A 13,170-nucleotide genomic window follows, 5' to 3' on the forward strand; every position below is an offset into this window, starting at 1 on the left:
CTTTCATTTTGTTGATTGTTTCCTTTGCTGTGCAGAAGATTTTTAGCTTGATGCAATCCCATTTGTCTAATTTTGCTTTGGTTCTCTGTGCTTTTGAGGTCTTACACAAAAACTCTTTGCTGAGACCAATATCCTGGAGGATTGGCCTAATGTTTTCTTCTAGTAGTTTCATAGTTTCAGTCTTAGAGTTAAGCCTTTAATCCATTTTGATATGATTTGATTTTTGTGTATGGTGAGAGATGGCAGACTAGTTTCAATCTTCTGCATATAGTTACCCAATTTTCCCAGAACCACTCATTGAAGACTGTCTTTTCCCCATTGTATGTTCTTGGCACCTTTGTTGAAGATGAATTGGCTCAAAATGTGTGAATCGATATCTGAGTCCTCTACTTTGTTCCATTGGTCTATGTAACTGTTTTTATGCCAGTATCATGCTGATTTGGTTACTACAGCTTTGTAGCAAATTTTAAAGTCAGGTATTGTGATGCCTTTGGTTTTGTTCTTTTGGCTAAGGATTACTTTAGCTATTTGAGGTCTTTCGTGGTTCTAAATAAATTTTAGGATTTTATCTAATTCTGTGACGAATGAACAGTTGGTTTTTTTTTTTTTTGAAAGATAAACTATTTGACAAACCTTCACCTGGACTAAGAAAAAAAGAGAGAAGACCCAAATAAATAAAATCAGAAATGAAAAAGGGGACATAACAAATTAGACAACAGAAATGCAAAGAATAATTAGAGACTATGATGAATAACTGTACATCAACAAACTGGAAAACCTAAAAATAAAGAAAAAAATATTAAAATTAAGAAGTAATATATCAAACTGGGAATGATTAGGTATGATATAAAAAGGAATAGTAAGCGAGATAAAATTTTATAGCAAAGGTGGCTTTCCATACAAATCATATTCTTATTCACTTGTCGACAATAGGAAGTATAAGAGATGACCAATTTGGAACATGGGAGGGGATTAGGTTTTAGTCAACATTCTTCGTATTCACCAAAGAATGTTGTGTGAATGTGGAATCATGATACAACTGCCGTAAAAGAAAAAATAAATAAATAAATAAGAGAAGTGTTGCTTCAAACACAGTTCTAAAAGCAACGTAGTAAAAAGAAATGAGCTTGGAACTTAGGAGCTCTGGGGTCGAGTCCCTGTCCCTGCTTTCCTAAGCCAGACACAAATTCCCTGCACCTGTTATCAGAGTTGCATAATAACTAATGCCTATCTACCCAAGGACTGCTGGGGGTCAAGTCTACATTGCCATGCTGTACATGAATGCTAGTTCTTCCTGTTGTTGTGACCTTAAACTATGCCACATCAGGATTGGCCTATTTTTATTACTCCCTCTTTGTGAGGCCAAATAATGGTAATTTAAATCAGTCTGTAGGAACAGGCAAGGAAAAGAGAGCTGGAAATGTAAATAAGGTTTACCAAACAGCACTGTAAGAGAACTGAAAATGTGAATAAGGTTTACCAAATAGCACTAGTGACCTTTACTGGTTAGAAAAATATATACAGCATTCCAGACACAGGACTGACTTACTGGCTTACCATATGCATTAGTCTTCAAGAGCCATGAGTCATCAGTTCAAAAGCTTATCCCACCATGCAGCCCTTATTTTTAACTGCCAATAGACAAGCAGAGTGAGCACTGGCTGCTTTTTCAATACACTATGGTACTTAATGTTCATCTGAATAGAATGAAGCAACCACATGGACCCAGCCGGTGAGCTGGCTTCTGGCCCTGTTTAAGGTTTTCTATTAAAAGATATGGCTTTGCCTATCATTAGGGGACAAGTGACTGTTACGTGAAAGGCTAAATACCAGAATATTCTTAGTGATATCCAGAAATCAGCTTTACTTATATCAGATTTTTTTCTCTTCAGCCTGTAAACTTAAATCCAGAAACAATAAATATAGCAGTCATTAAAAATTCCATTTTCAAACGGAGATTTTTATTTTATTCTGCCTCTGCTACCATCAAAAATAATTCCCTTTTTCTAAGGCTATACATAGTCCACACCTTAAAGAAAATGTATTAAGTTCAGTCCTCAGGATGCAATAATTCAAAATCCTTCCTGACTCATCACATAATTATTGCTAGTGCTCAGCTAGTGCCATTAGAATCTTCTTTTTCATGAACATGTAGTTGCTAGATGGAAAGCTTAGGCCAGGTTTCCCAAATGCATGTCTTGAGAACAGGGATAAGTTTATGTTAGTATCTACAAAGGCTGGCAGGGATCCAGATTCAGCATTAGTTCAGCCAAAGTGTCTGTTCACATGTATCATTCAGTCCTCTGACAGGAATAAATGCCCCTACAGTTCTATCACTCTGCCAGAGCCTCCCTCTATCTCCAGCTTGACAGTCTTGGCCAAAGGCTGGAGCTGAGAATGCAAACATAAAGAAAGAGCTGCTGAGTGAGCAGGAAAATAAATGTGGGAGTGGCACAGGTGCTCTTCAGGTCATCCTTATCGTTTCCCTATACAGGCTGACTCCTAGTATTCACAGCGCTAAGTACAGGACTTGCCGGGAAGACTGGCCATCATTTAGGATCATATAATAGAAAAGCAGTAAAGTTCTCATTTTGCAAACCACGACACAGACAAGTCAAGTAATTTCTTCAAAATCACGCAACTAATTAATTTCAGAGTAGCTCTTAAGCCTTGTTCTCCAGCTTTATTCATTTATTCAAGAGGTATTTGTGGAGGTGACTCCAGAGTTGATTCTGTAAACCCCTTCTCTATAGCTCTCTCCTTTAAAAGTTGTTAGAACACTTAATCTAGTGAATTCCAGGCTTAGTCAATCACGTCTATGTTTTTTTCAGGTCACCTCCAGTTTAAATCCAGTTCAAAATTTTCTCCCCCTATATCATTGCCCCCAAGGGTTCATAGATTTATTTTTCTTTATTTTCTTTATTATTTTATTTTATTTTATTTGATACAGAGTCTCACTCTGTCACCCAGGCTGGAGTGCAATGGCACTATCTTGGCTCACCACAATCTCCACCTCCCGGGTTCAAGCGATTCTCCCACCTCAGCCTCCTGAGTAGCTGGGAATACAGGCACCCGTCATCATGCCAGGCTAATTTTTGTATTTCTGTAGAGACGGGGTTTCATCATGTTAGCAAGACTGGTATTGAACTCCTGACCTCAGGTGATCCACCTGCCTCCCCATCCCCAAGTGCTAAGACTACAGGCGTAAGCCACCGCACCCAGCAGGGATCATATATTTCATTATGACTACTAGCAGTGGAAAAGGCACCTTCTCTATCGCCGCCCCTCCAGGTTGAGATATGCTACTGGTGTCTAAATTAACCCCTACTGTTTGGTCATCTGCCCCCTTCTGAGGTGTTCCTCACTCAGAGGACACCATACTTGTTCTCCATGCCCTGCCATTATGTCTACGGCTTTTTGAGTTTACTAGGCCCACCAGCTATCCAAATAACAATTTCTTTTTTTTTTAATTTTATTATTATTATACTTTAAGTTTTAGGATACATTGCACAATGTGCAGGACAGTTACATATGTATACATGTGCCATGCTGGTGTGCTGCACCCATTAACTCGTCATTTAGCATTAGGTATATCTCCTAATGCTATCCCTCCCCCCTCCCCCCACCCCACAACAGTCCCCAGAGTGTGATGTTCCCCTTCCTGTGTCCATGTGTTCTCATTGTTCAATTCCCACCTATGAGTGAGAACATGAAGTTTTTGGTTTTTTGTTCTTGCGATAGTTTACTGAGAATGATGATTTCCAATTTCATCCATGTCCCTACAAATGACATGAACTCATCATCTTTTATGGCTGCATAGTATTCCATGGTGTATATGTGCCACATTTTCTTAATCCAGTCTATCATTGTTGGACATTTGGGTTGGTTCCAAGTCTTTGCTATTGTGAATAGTGCGGTAATAAACATACGTGTGCATGTGTCTTTATAGCAGCATGATTTACAGTCCTTTGGGTATATACCCAGTAATGGGATGGCTGGGTCAAATGGTATTTCTAGTTCTAGATCCCTGAGGAATCGCCACACTGACTTCCACAATGATTGAACTAGTTTACAGTCCCACCAACAGTGTAAAAGTGTTCCTATTTCTCCACATCCTCTCCAGCACCTGTTGTTTCCTGACTTTTTAATGATTGCCATTCTAACTGGTGTGAGATGGTATCTCATTGTGGTTTTGATTTGCATTTCTCTGATGGCCAGTGATGGTGAGCATTTTTTCATGTGTTTTTTGGCTGCATAAATGTCTTCTTTTGAGAAGTGTCTGTTCATGTCCTTCACCCACTTTTTGATGGGGTTGTTTGTTTTTTTCTTGTAAATTTGTTTAAGTTCTTTGTAGATTCTGGATATTAGCCCTTTGTCAGATGAGTACGTTGTGAAAATTTTCTCCCATTTTGTAGGTTGCCTGTTCACTCTGATGGTAGTTTCTTTTGCTGTGCAGAAGCTCTTTAGTTTAATTAGATCCTATTTGTCAATTTTGGCTTTTGTTGCCATTGCTTTTGGTGTTTTAGACATGAAGTCCTTGCCCATGCCTATGTCCTGAATGGTAATGCCTAGGTTTTCTTCTAGGGTTTTTATGGTTTTACGTCTAACATTTAAGTCTTTAATCCATCTTGAATTAATTTTTGTACAAGGTGTAAGGAAGGGATCCAGTTTCAGCTTTCTACACATGGTTAGCCAGTTTTCCCAGCACCATTTATTAAATAGGGAATCCTTTCCCCATTGCTTGTTTTTCTCAGGTTTGTCAAAGATGAGATAGTTGTAGATATGCAGCATTATTTCTGAAGGCTCTGTTCTGTTCCATTGATCTATATCTCTGTTTTGGTACCAGTACCATGCTGTTTTGGTTACTGTAGCCTTGTAGTATAGTTTGAAGTCAGGTAGCATGATGCCTCCAGCTTTGTTCTTTTGGCTTAGTATTGACTTGGCGATGCAGGCTCTTTTTTGGTTCCATATGAACTTTAAAGTAGTTTTTTCCAATTCTGTGAAGAAAGTCATTGGTAGCTTGATGGGGATGGCATTGAATCTATAAATTACCTTGGGCAGTATGGCCATTTTCACGATATTGATTCTTCCTACCCATAAGCATGGAATGTTTTTCCATTTGTTTGTATCCTCTTTTATTTCCTTGAGCAGTGGTTTGTAGTTCTCCTTGAAGAGGTCCTTCACATCCCTTGTAAGCTGAATTCCTAGGTATTTTATTCTCTTTGAAGCAATTGTGAATGGGAGTTCACTCCTGATTTGGCTCTCTGTTTGTCTGTTATTGGTGTATAAGAATGCTTGTGATTTTTGTACATTGATTTTGTATCCTGAGACTTTGCTGAAGTTGCTTATCAGCTTAAGGAGATTTTGGGCTGAGACGATGGGGTTTTCTACATATACAATCATGTCATCTGCAAACAGGGACAATTTGACTTCCTCTTTTCCTAATTGAATACCCTTTATTTCCTTCTCCTGCCTAATTGCCCTGGCCAGAACTTCCAACACTATGTTGAATAGGAGTGGTGAGAGAGGGCATCCCTGTCTTGTGCCTGTTTTCAAAGGGAATGCTTCCAGTTTTTGCCCATTCAGTATGATATTGGCTGTGGGTTTCTCATAGATAGCTCTTACTATTTTGAGATACGTCCCATCAATACCTAATTGATTGAGAGTTTTTAGCATGAAGAGTTGTTGAATTTTGTCAAAGGCCTTTTCTGCATCTATTGAGATAATCATGTGGTTTTTGTCTTTGGTTCTGTTTATATGCTGGATTACATTTATTGATTTGCGTATATTGAACCAGTCTTGCATCCCAGGGATGAAGCCCACTTGATCATGGTGGATAAGCTTTTTGATGTGCTGCTGGATTCGGTTTGCTAGTATTTTATTGAGGATTTTTGCATCAATGTTCATCAAGGATATTGGTCTAAAATTCTTTTTTTTGGTTGTGTCTCTGCCCGGCTTTGGTATCAGGATGATGCTGGCCTCATAAAATGAGTTAGGGAGGATTCCCTCTTTTTCTATTGATTGGAATAGTTTCAGAAGGAATGGTACCAGTTCCTCCTTGTACCTCTGGTAGAATTGGGCTGTGAATCCATCTGGTCCTGGACTCTTTTTGGTTGGTAAGCTATTGATTATTGCCACAATTTCAGATCCTGTTATTGGTCTATTCAGAGATTCAACTTCTTCCTGGTTTAGTCTTGGGAGAGTGTATGTGTCGAGGAATTTATCCATTTCTTCTAGATTTTCTAGTTTATTTGCGTAGAGGTGTTTGTAGTATTCTCTGATGGTAGTTTGTATTTCTGTGGGATCGGTGGTGATATCCCCTTCATCATTTTTTATTGCGTCTCTTTGATTCTTCTCTCTTTTCTTCTTTATTAGTCTTGCTAGCAGTCTATCAATTTTGTTGATCCTTTCAAAAAACCAGCTCCTGGATTCATTAATTTTTTGAAGGGTTTTTTGTGTCTCTATTTCCTTCAGTTCCGCTCTGATTTTAGCTATTTCTTGCCTTCTGCTAGCTTTTGAATGTGTTTGCTCTTGCTTTCCTAGTTCTTTTAATTGTGATGTTAGGGTGTTAATTTTGGATCTTTCCTGCTTTCTCTTGTGGGCATTTAGTGCTATAAATTTCCCTCTACACACTGCTTTGAATGTGTCCCAGAGATTCTGGTATGTTGTGTCTTTGTTCTCGTTGGTTTCAAAGAACATCTTTATATCTGCCTTCATTTCGTTATGTACCCAGTAGTCATTCAGGAGCAGGTTGTTCAGTTTCCATGTAGTTGAGTGGTTTTGAGTGAGTTTCTTAATCCTGAGTTCTAGTTTGATTGCACTGTGGTCTGAGAGACAGTTTGTTATAATTTCTGTTCTTTTACATTTGCTGAGGAGAGCTTTACTTCCAACTATGTGGTCAATTTTGGAATAGGTGTGGTGTGGTGCTGAAAAAAATGTATATTCTGTTGATTTGGGGTGGAGAGTTCTGTAGATGTCTATTAGGTCCGCTTGGTGCAGAGCTGAGTTCAATTCCTGGGTATCCTTGTTAACTTTCTGTCTCATTGATCTGTCTAATGTTGACAGTGGGGTGTTAAAGTCTCCCATTATTAATGTGTGGAAGTCGAAGTCTCTTTGTAGGTCGCTCAGGACTTGCTTTATGAATCTGGGTGCTCCTGTATTGGGTGCATATATATTTAGGATAGTTAGCTCTTCTTGATGAATTGATCCCTTTACCATTATGTAATGGCCTTCTTTATCTCTTTTGATCTTTGTTGGTTTAAAGTCTGTTTTATGAGAGACTAGGATTGCAACCCCTGCCTTTTTTTTGTTTTCCATTTGCTTGGTAGATCTTCCTCCATCCTTTTATTTTGAGCCTATGTGTGTCTCTGCATGTGAGATGGGTTTCCTGAATAGAGCACACTGATGAGCCTTGACTCTTTATCCAATTTGCCAGTCTGTGTCTTTTAATTGGAGCATTAAGTCCATTTACATTTAAAGTTAATATTGTTATGTGTGAATTTGATCCTGTCATTATGATGTTAGCTGGTTATGTTGCTCGTTAGTTGATGCAGTTTCTTCCTAGCCTCGATGGTCTTTACATTTTGGCATGATTTTTCAGCGGCTGGCACTGGTTGTGCCTTTCCATGTTTAGCGCTTCCTTCACGAGCTCTTTTAGGGCAGGCCTGGTTGTGACACAATCTCTCAGCATTTGCTTGTCTGTAAAGTATTTTATTTCTCCTTCACTTATGAAGCTTTGTTTGGCTGGATATGAAATTCTGGGTTGAAAATTCTTTTCTTTAAGAATGTTGAATATTGGCCCCCACTCTCTTCTGGCTTGTAGGGTTTCTGCCGAGAGATCCGCTGTTAGTCCGATGGGCTTCCCTTTGTGGGTAACCCGACCTTTCTCTCTGGCTGCCCTTAACATTTTTTCCTTCATTTCAACTTTGGTGAATCTGACAATTATGTGTCTTGGAGTTGCTCTTCTCGAGGAGTATCTTTGTGGTGTTCTCTGTATTTCCTGAATCTGAATGTTGGCCTGCCTTGCTAGATTGGGGAAGTTCTCCTGGACAATATCCTGCAGAGTGTTTTCCAACTTGGTTCCATTCTCCCCATCACTTTCAGGTACACCAATCAGACGCAGATTTGGTCTTTTCACATAGTCCCATATTTCTTGGAAGGTTTGTTCGTTTCTTTTTATTCTTTTTTCTCTACACTTCCCTTCTCGCTTCATTTCATTCATTTCATCTTCCATCACTGATACCCTTTCTTCCAGTTGGTCACATCGGCTCCTGAGGCTTCTGCATTCTTCACGTAGTTCTCGAGGTTTGGCTTTCAGCTCCATCAGCTCCTTTAAGCACTTCTCTGTATTGGTTATTCTAGTTATACATTCGTCTAAAGCTTTTTCAAAGTTTTCAACTTCTTTGCCTTTGGTTTGAATTTCCTCCTGTAGCTCGGAGTAGTTGGATCATCTGAAGCCTTCTCTCAGCTCGTCAAAGTCATTCTCCGTCCAGCTTTGTTCCATTGCTGGTGAGGAACTGCGTTCCCTTGGAGGAGTAGAGGCGCTCTGCTTTTTAGAGTTTCCAGTTTTTCTGCTGTGTTTTTTCCCCATCTTTGTGGTTTTAACTACTTTTGGTCTTTGATGATGGTGTTGTACAGATGGGTTTTTGGTGTGGATGTCCTTTCTGTTTGTTAGTTTTCCTTCTAACAGACAGGACCCTCAGCTGCAGGTCTGTTGGAGTTTGCTAGAGGTCCACTCCAGACCCTGTTTGCCTGGGTATCAGCAGCGGTGTCTGCAGAAACGAGGATTTTCGTGATCTGCGAATGCTGCTGTCTGATCGTTCCTCTGGAAGTTTTGTCTCAGAGGAGTACCCGGCCGTGTGAGGTGTCAGTCTGTCCCTACTGGGGGGTGTCTCCCATTTAGGCTGCTCGGGGGTCAGGGGTCAGGGACCCACTTGAGGAGGCAGTCTGCCCGTTCTCAGATCTCCAGCTGCGTGCTGGGAGAACCACTGCTTTCCTCAAAGCTGTCAGACAGGGACATTTAAGTCTGCAGAGATTACTGCTGTCTTTTTGTTTGTCTGTGCCCTGCCCCCAGAGGTGGAGCCTACAGAGGCAGGCAGGCCTCCTTGAGCTGTGCTGGGCTCCACCCAGTTCGAGCTTCCAGGCTGCTTTGTTTACCTATGGGAGCCTGGGCATTGGCGGGTGCCCCTCCCCCAGCCTCCCTGCTGCCTTGCAGTTTGATCTCAGACTGCTATGCTAGCAATCAGTGAGACTCCATGGGCGTAGGACCCTCCGAGCCAGGTGCGGTATATAATCTCCTGGTGCGCCGTTTCCTAGGCCCGTCGGAAAAGCGCAGTATTCGGGTAGGAGTTGCCCAATTTTCCAGGTGCCATCTGTCACCCCTTTCCTTGACCAGGAAAGGGAACTCCCTGACCCCTTGGGCTTCCCGAGTGAGGCAATGCCTCGCCCTGCTTCGGCTGGTGCACGGTGCACTGCATCCACTGTCCTGCGCCCGCTGTCTGGCACTCCCTGGTGAGATGAACCTGGTACCTCAGATGGAAATGCAGAAATCACCCGTCTTCTGCGTCGCTCACGCTGGGAGCTGTAGACCAGAGCTGTTCCTATTAGGCCATCTTGGTTCCCAATTCATGATGCTGTGTTTCTAACTCCATCTTTAATCTTGCATCATTAACCAGCTACAACAATTTATTCTGTAAAGCCATGATTACATTTATGTTACCTTTCAAAAATTGAAAAGGATGCTGAATCCACTATTTTCTCATGCATGCATCTTCTTTTGATAAAAAGTAGAATGCCAAATGAACATTCTATCAGATCTGTAAGGAATTCAATGATACGTCTCACAGATGTGCAATGTCAAGATCATAAATTATCTCATCCATAATTTTTGTTCAATTATGGAACATGTAATAACAATTTATAAAAATTATTCTTCCCTGCTTCTAACTCTCAATTTTACCCTTCAGTTTTACCTCTTATTGAAAAATATTTTGCATTCCTTCTTTGCATCCATATATTTAGATGATAGAAAACATCAAAGATGTAAGATATATACATGCTGCTCAATTCCCAACTTGAGAATGTTGGGATAAAACTGATTTCTTATCTTGTAGAAAGACCAAGAGTTTCTTTGGTGATTCAAACATTCTCAATAGAATGTTCTCCCTTTATATGCATCATAACTTAATATGTGACAAGTTGCTTGTGACTAGCTTTTGTAACATTCATATTATCACATAAAAAACAGAATTGTGTAGGATTTAACACATTTGATTAGTTGGAGTTGGCCAGGATAAAAAGACCAGAAGTAGAGATTCTAGAGAGAAGCCCGATGGAGAAAGGAAATCTTCTCCTTCAGCCTTTCCCTTCAACACTTAGAGAACTCTGCAGGCTGGATTTTTGCTGTGGTGCCAGAAGAGCATCTATTTCCCAATGTGAGTGAGTGTCAGCTCTGGTCAAATAGTTATATGATGAGATAACAACAATTTAGTAAGGAGCTGTTAGTTTAATTAAAAGGAACAAAATGCAAGAGTTGAAATGCAAAGAGAAAAATCTCAATTTGGATCTAAGATTTATATTTATCTTAGCTTTATTTAAATTCATTTTTCATTTTTTGCTTCTATTTATATAGTAGATTGGTATTCATACTGATGATTAAATAAAAAAATACATTTTCACAGATAAATGTAAATCACAATTTGGTTTAAATGCCATTACAAACACATGGAGGAACCATTTGGTTAAGTGATTGTGACCATCTCATGTAGCTGAATTAGATGCCCTGAAGTCATAGTTCTCAAAAGTTTCTAACCCATGTTTCCATTATAAACATTACCCCAGGGAGATTCTGATTTGTATCCACAGCAATAAGATTTTTGTTGAGGCTTTTTTTCCTGCATTTATATTATGAAATCATATATCACCCCCTAACTTTAATTAGATATTACCACTACCACCACCCCAGGGCACATCCTTCCACCTTGAGATTCACAGCCTAAAGAAATCATTTCTTTCTTTAGTGGCATTATATCAACAACACAAATAAATATAGAGTGCATAACTGGATTATATTATCATCTAACACATTTATACTGATAAACACTCAATTTAACAATAAGCCATCATTATATACATTTGTAAATAAAACATATTTTACTATGTTCAGTTTTATAACATGCTATATTCTGATTATTTAGACTAAGGAAAATAAAGCATTTAGTGTGTTATGAAGGAAGACAAAAAGCAAGAGTCCAAGAATTCCGTGTAGGTCAAAGTAATTAAAATAGTGATCATTCAGTAAGACAGGAAGAGGGGCTATCAGAGAAGGTCTCAATGTGGCCAAATTAGAAAGCAAGGAGATTTTTTTTTAAAGTCTAAAAGTTGTGCCACTTTACAAAAATCATCCAACTAAGCAATTCTTGATGGTTGCTAAATATATATGCTGGTGTAAGCTAATATGAAATACACAGCAAAGTTTAAAAAAAGAAGAAAATGTATATTTTAGTTCAAGATATCCAGCTGAGGTAAGCTCTATAGGCTTCCTTAAATAGCTAATGGGAAATTTCTAACATCTCCAACTATTAGTTAAGTGTCCTTTGTTAACAAATGAAAGATACTAACATAATTTTTAAGATTTAATTAAAATAAACTAACATTTCTTAAAGGAATTCTGTGAGCAAGGTATACACAGGAGTACTGAAAGCTAAAGTGGTGTATATTTCCAAGGGCATATGCCCTTAAGGAACATATAAACTACTCTTGAAGATATACATGTATACGTATGAAAAGTATTGAGTAAAGCAATATGTAATTGATTTTATAAGAAAAATATCACTTAATGTACTAGATGAGCACAAAAAACAAAAGCAATAGATTAACTAAGTGGAAGATCAGAGAAATTTTCAGAGGAGGGAGTGTTTGACTTCCTCTGTGAAATACATTTATTTTTAAAGGGCAGATGAGGAATATTTCAGATGGATGACACAACAGAAGCACAAGTTTTCTCCCTGTCTAAAGAATGAAAGTCAACTTTAGATGCACGAGATGGACAAGTGGAAGATATGGATGGACAGGCAAGAGAAGCCCTCAACTGTGAAAGCTACAGTGATTCTGGACTTTATTTTGAAGACAATAGGAAAGCAATGAAGGTTTTTAAGCACAGGAATGACTCAATCGAAGGGGAACTTTAAAATGTGTGTTAGCCTTTTGTGCAAATAAATACTAAATCTGCTGGTACTATTGACATGTTTTCATTAAAAGGCCCTCTATACAGTTCTGGTAAGAGCAAATGTTAAAAAGAAGCTGTGATTCTCTCAAATTTAACAAGATGATGTCAGTAATAATCACCTACCAAGGTTAGTAGAATACCCGTCAGGGTTGCCAGAAAACAGAACACAATGCAGAAACTGATCATAACATTCTTGGAAACCACAGAAAACTAATGAAAGTTCGTACTTACAAAATAAGACATGGGAAAGAGGAGTGTGTTCTAATGTTAAAATTCAGTATCTTGGACTCCCCCGTAAGATGGCCAAATAGGAACAGCTCCGGTCTACAGCTCCCAGCAAGACCAACACAGAAGGCAGGTGATATCTGCATTTCCAACTGAGGTACCCGATTCATCTCATTGGGACTGGTTAGACAGTGAGTGCAGCCCACGGAGGGCAAGCAGAAGCAAAGTGGGGCATCACCTCACCAAGGAAGCGCAAGGGGTTGGGGAACTCCTTCCCCTAGTCAAGGGAAGCCGTGAGGGACTGTGTCATAAGGGACAGTGCTATCCAGCCCAGATACTCTGCTTTTCCCAAGGTCTTCACAACTGGCAGACCAGGAGATTCCCTCGGGTGCCTACATCACCAGGGCCCTGGCTTTCAAGCACAAAACTGGGCAGCCATTAGGGCAGACACTGAGCTAGCTGCAGTTTTTTTTCATACCCCAGTGGTGCCTGGAATGCCAGCAAGACAGAACTGTTTACTCCCCTGGAAAGGAGGCTGAAGCCAGGGAGCCAAGTGGTCTTGCTCAGTGGATCCCACCCCTACAAAGCCCAACAAGCTAAGATCCACTAGCTTGAAAGTCTTGCTGCCAGCACAGCAGTCTGAAGCCAACCTGGGAAGCTCCAGAGTGGTATGGGGAGGGGCGTCTGCCATTACTGAGGCTTCAGTAGGCGCTTTTCCC

The sequence above is a fragment of the Pongo abelii genome, chromosome 10 (genome assembly GCF_028885655.2).
Source record: "Pongo abelii isolate AG06213 chromosome 10, NHGRI_mPonAbe1-v2.0_pri, whole genome shotgun sequence".
In the NCBI taxonomy this organism is placed as follows: Eukaryota; Metazoa; Chordata; class Mammalia; order Primates; family Hominidae; genus Pongo; species Pongo abelii.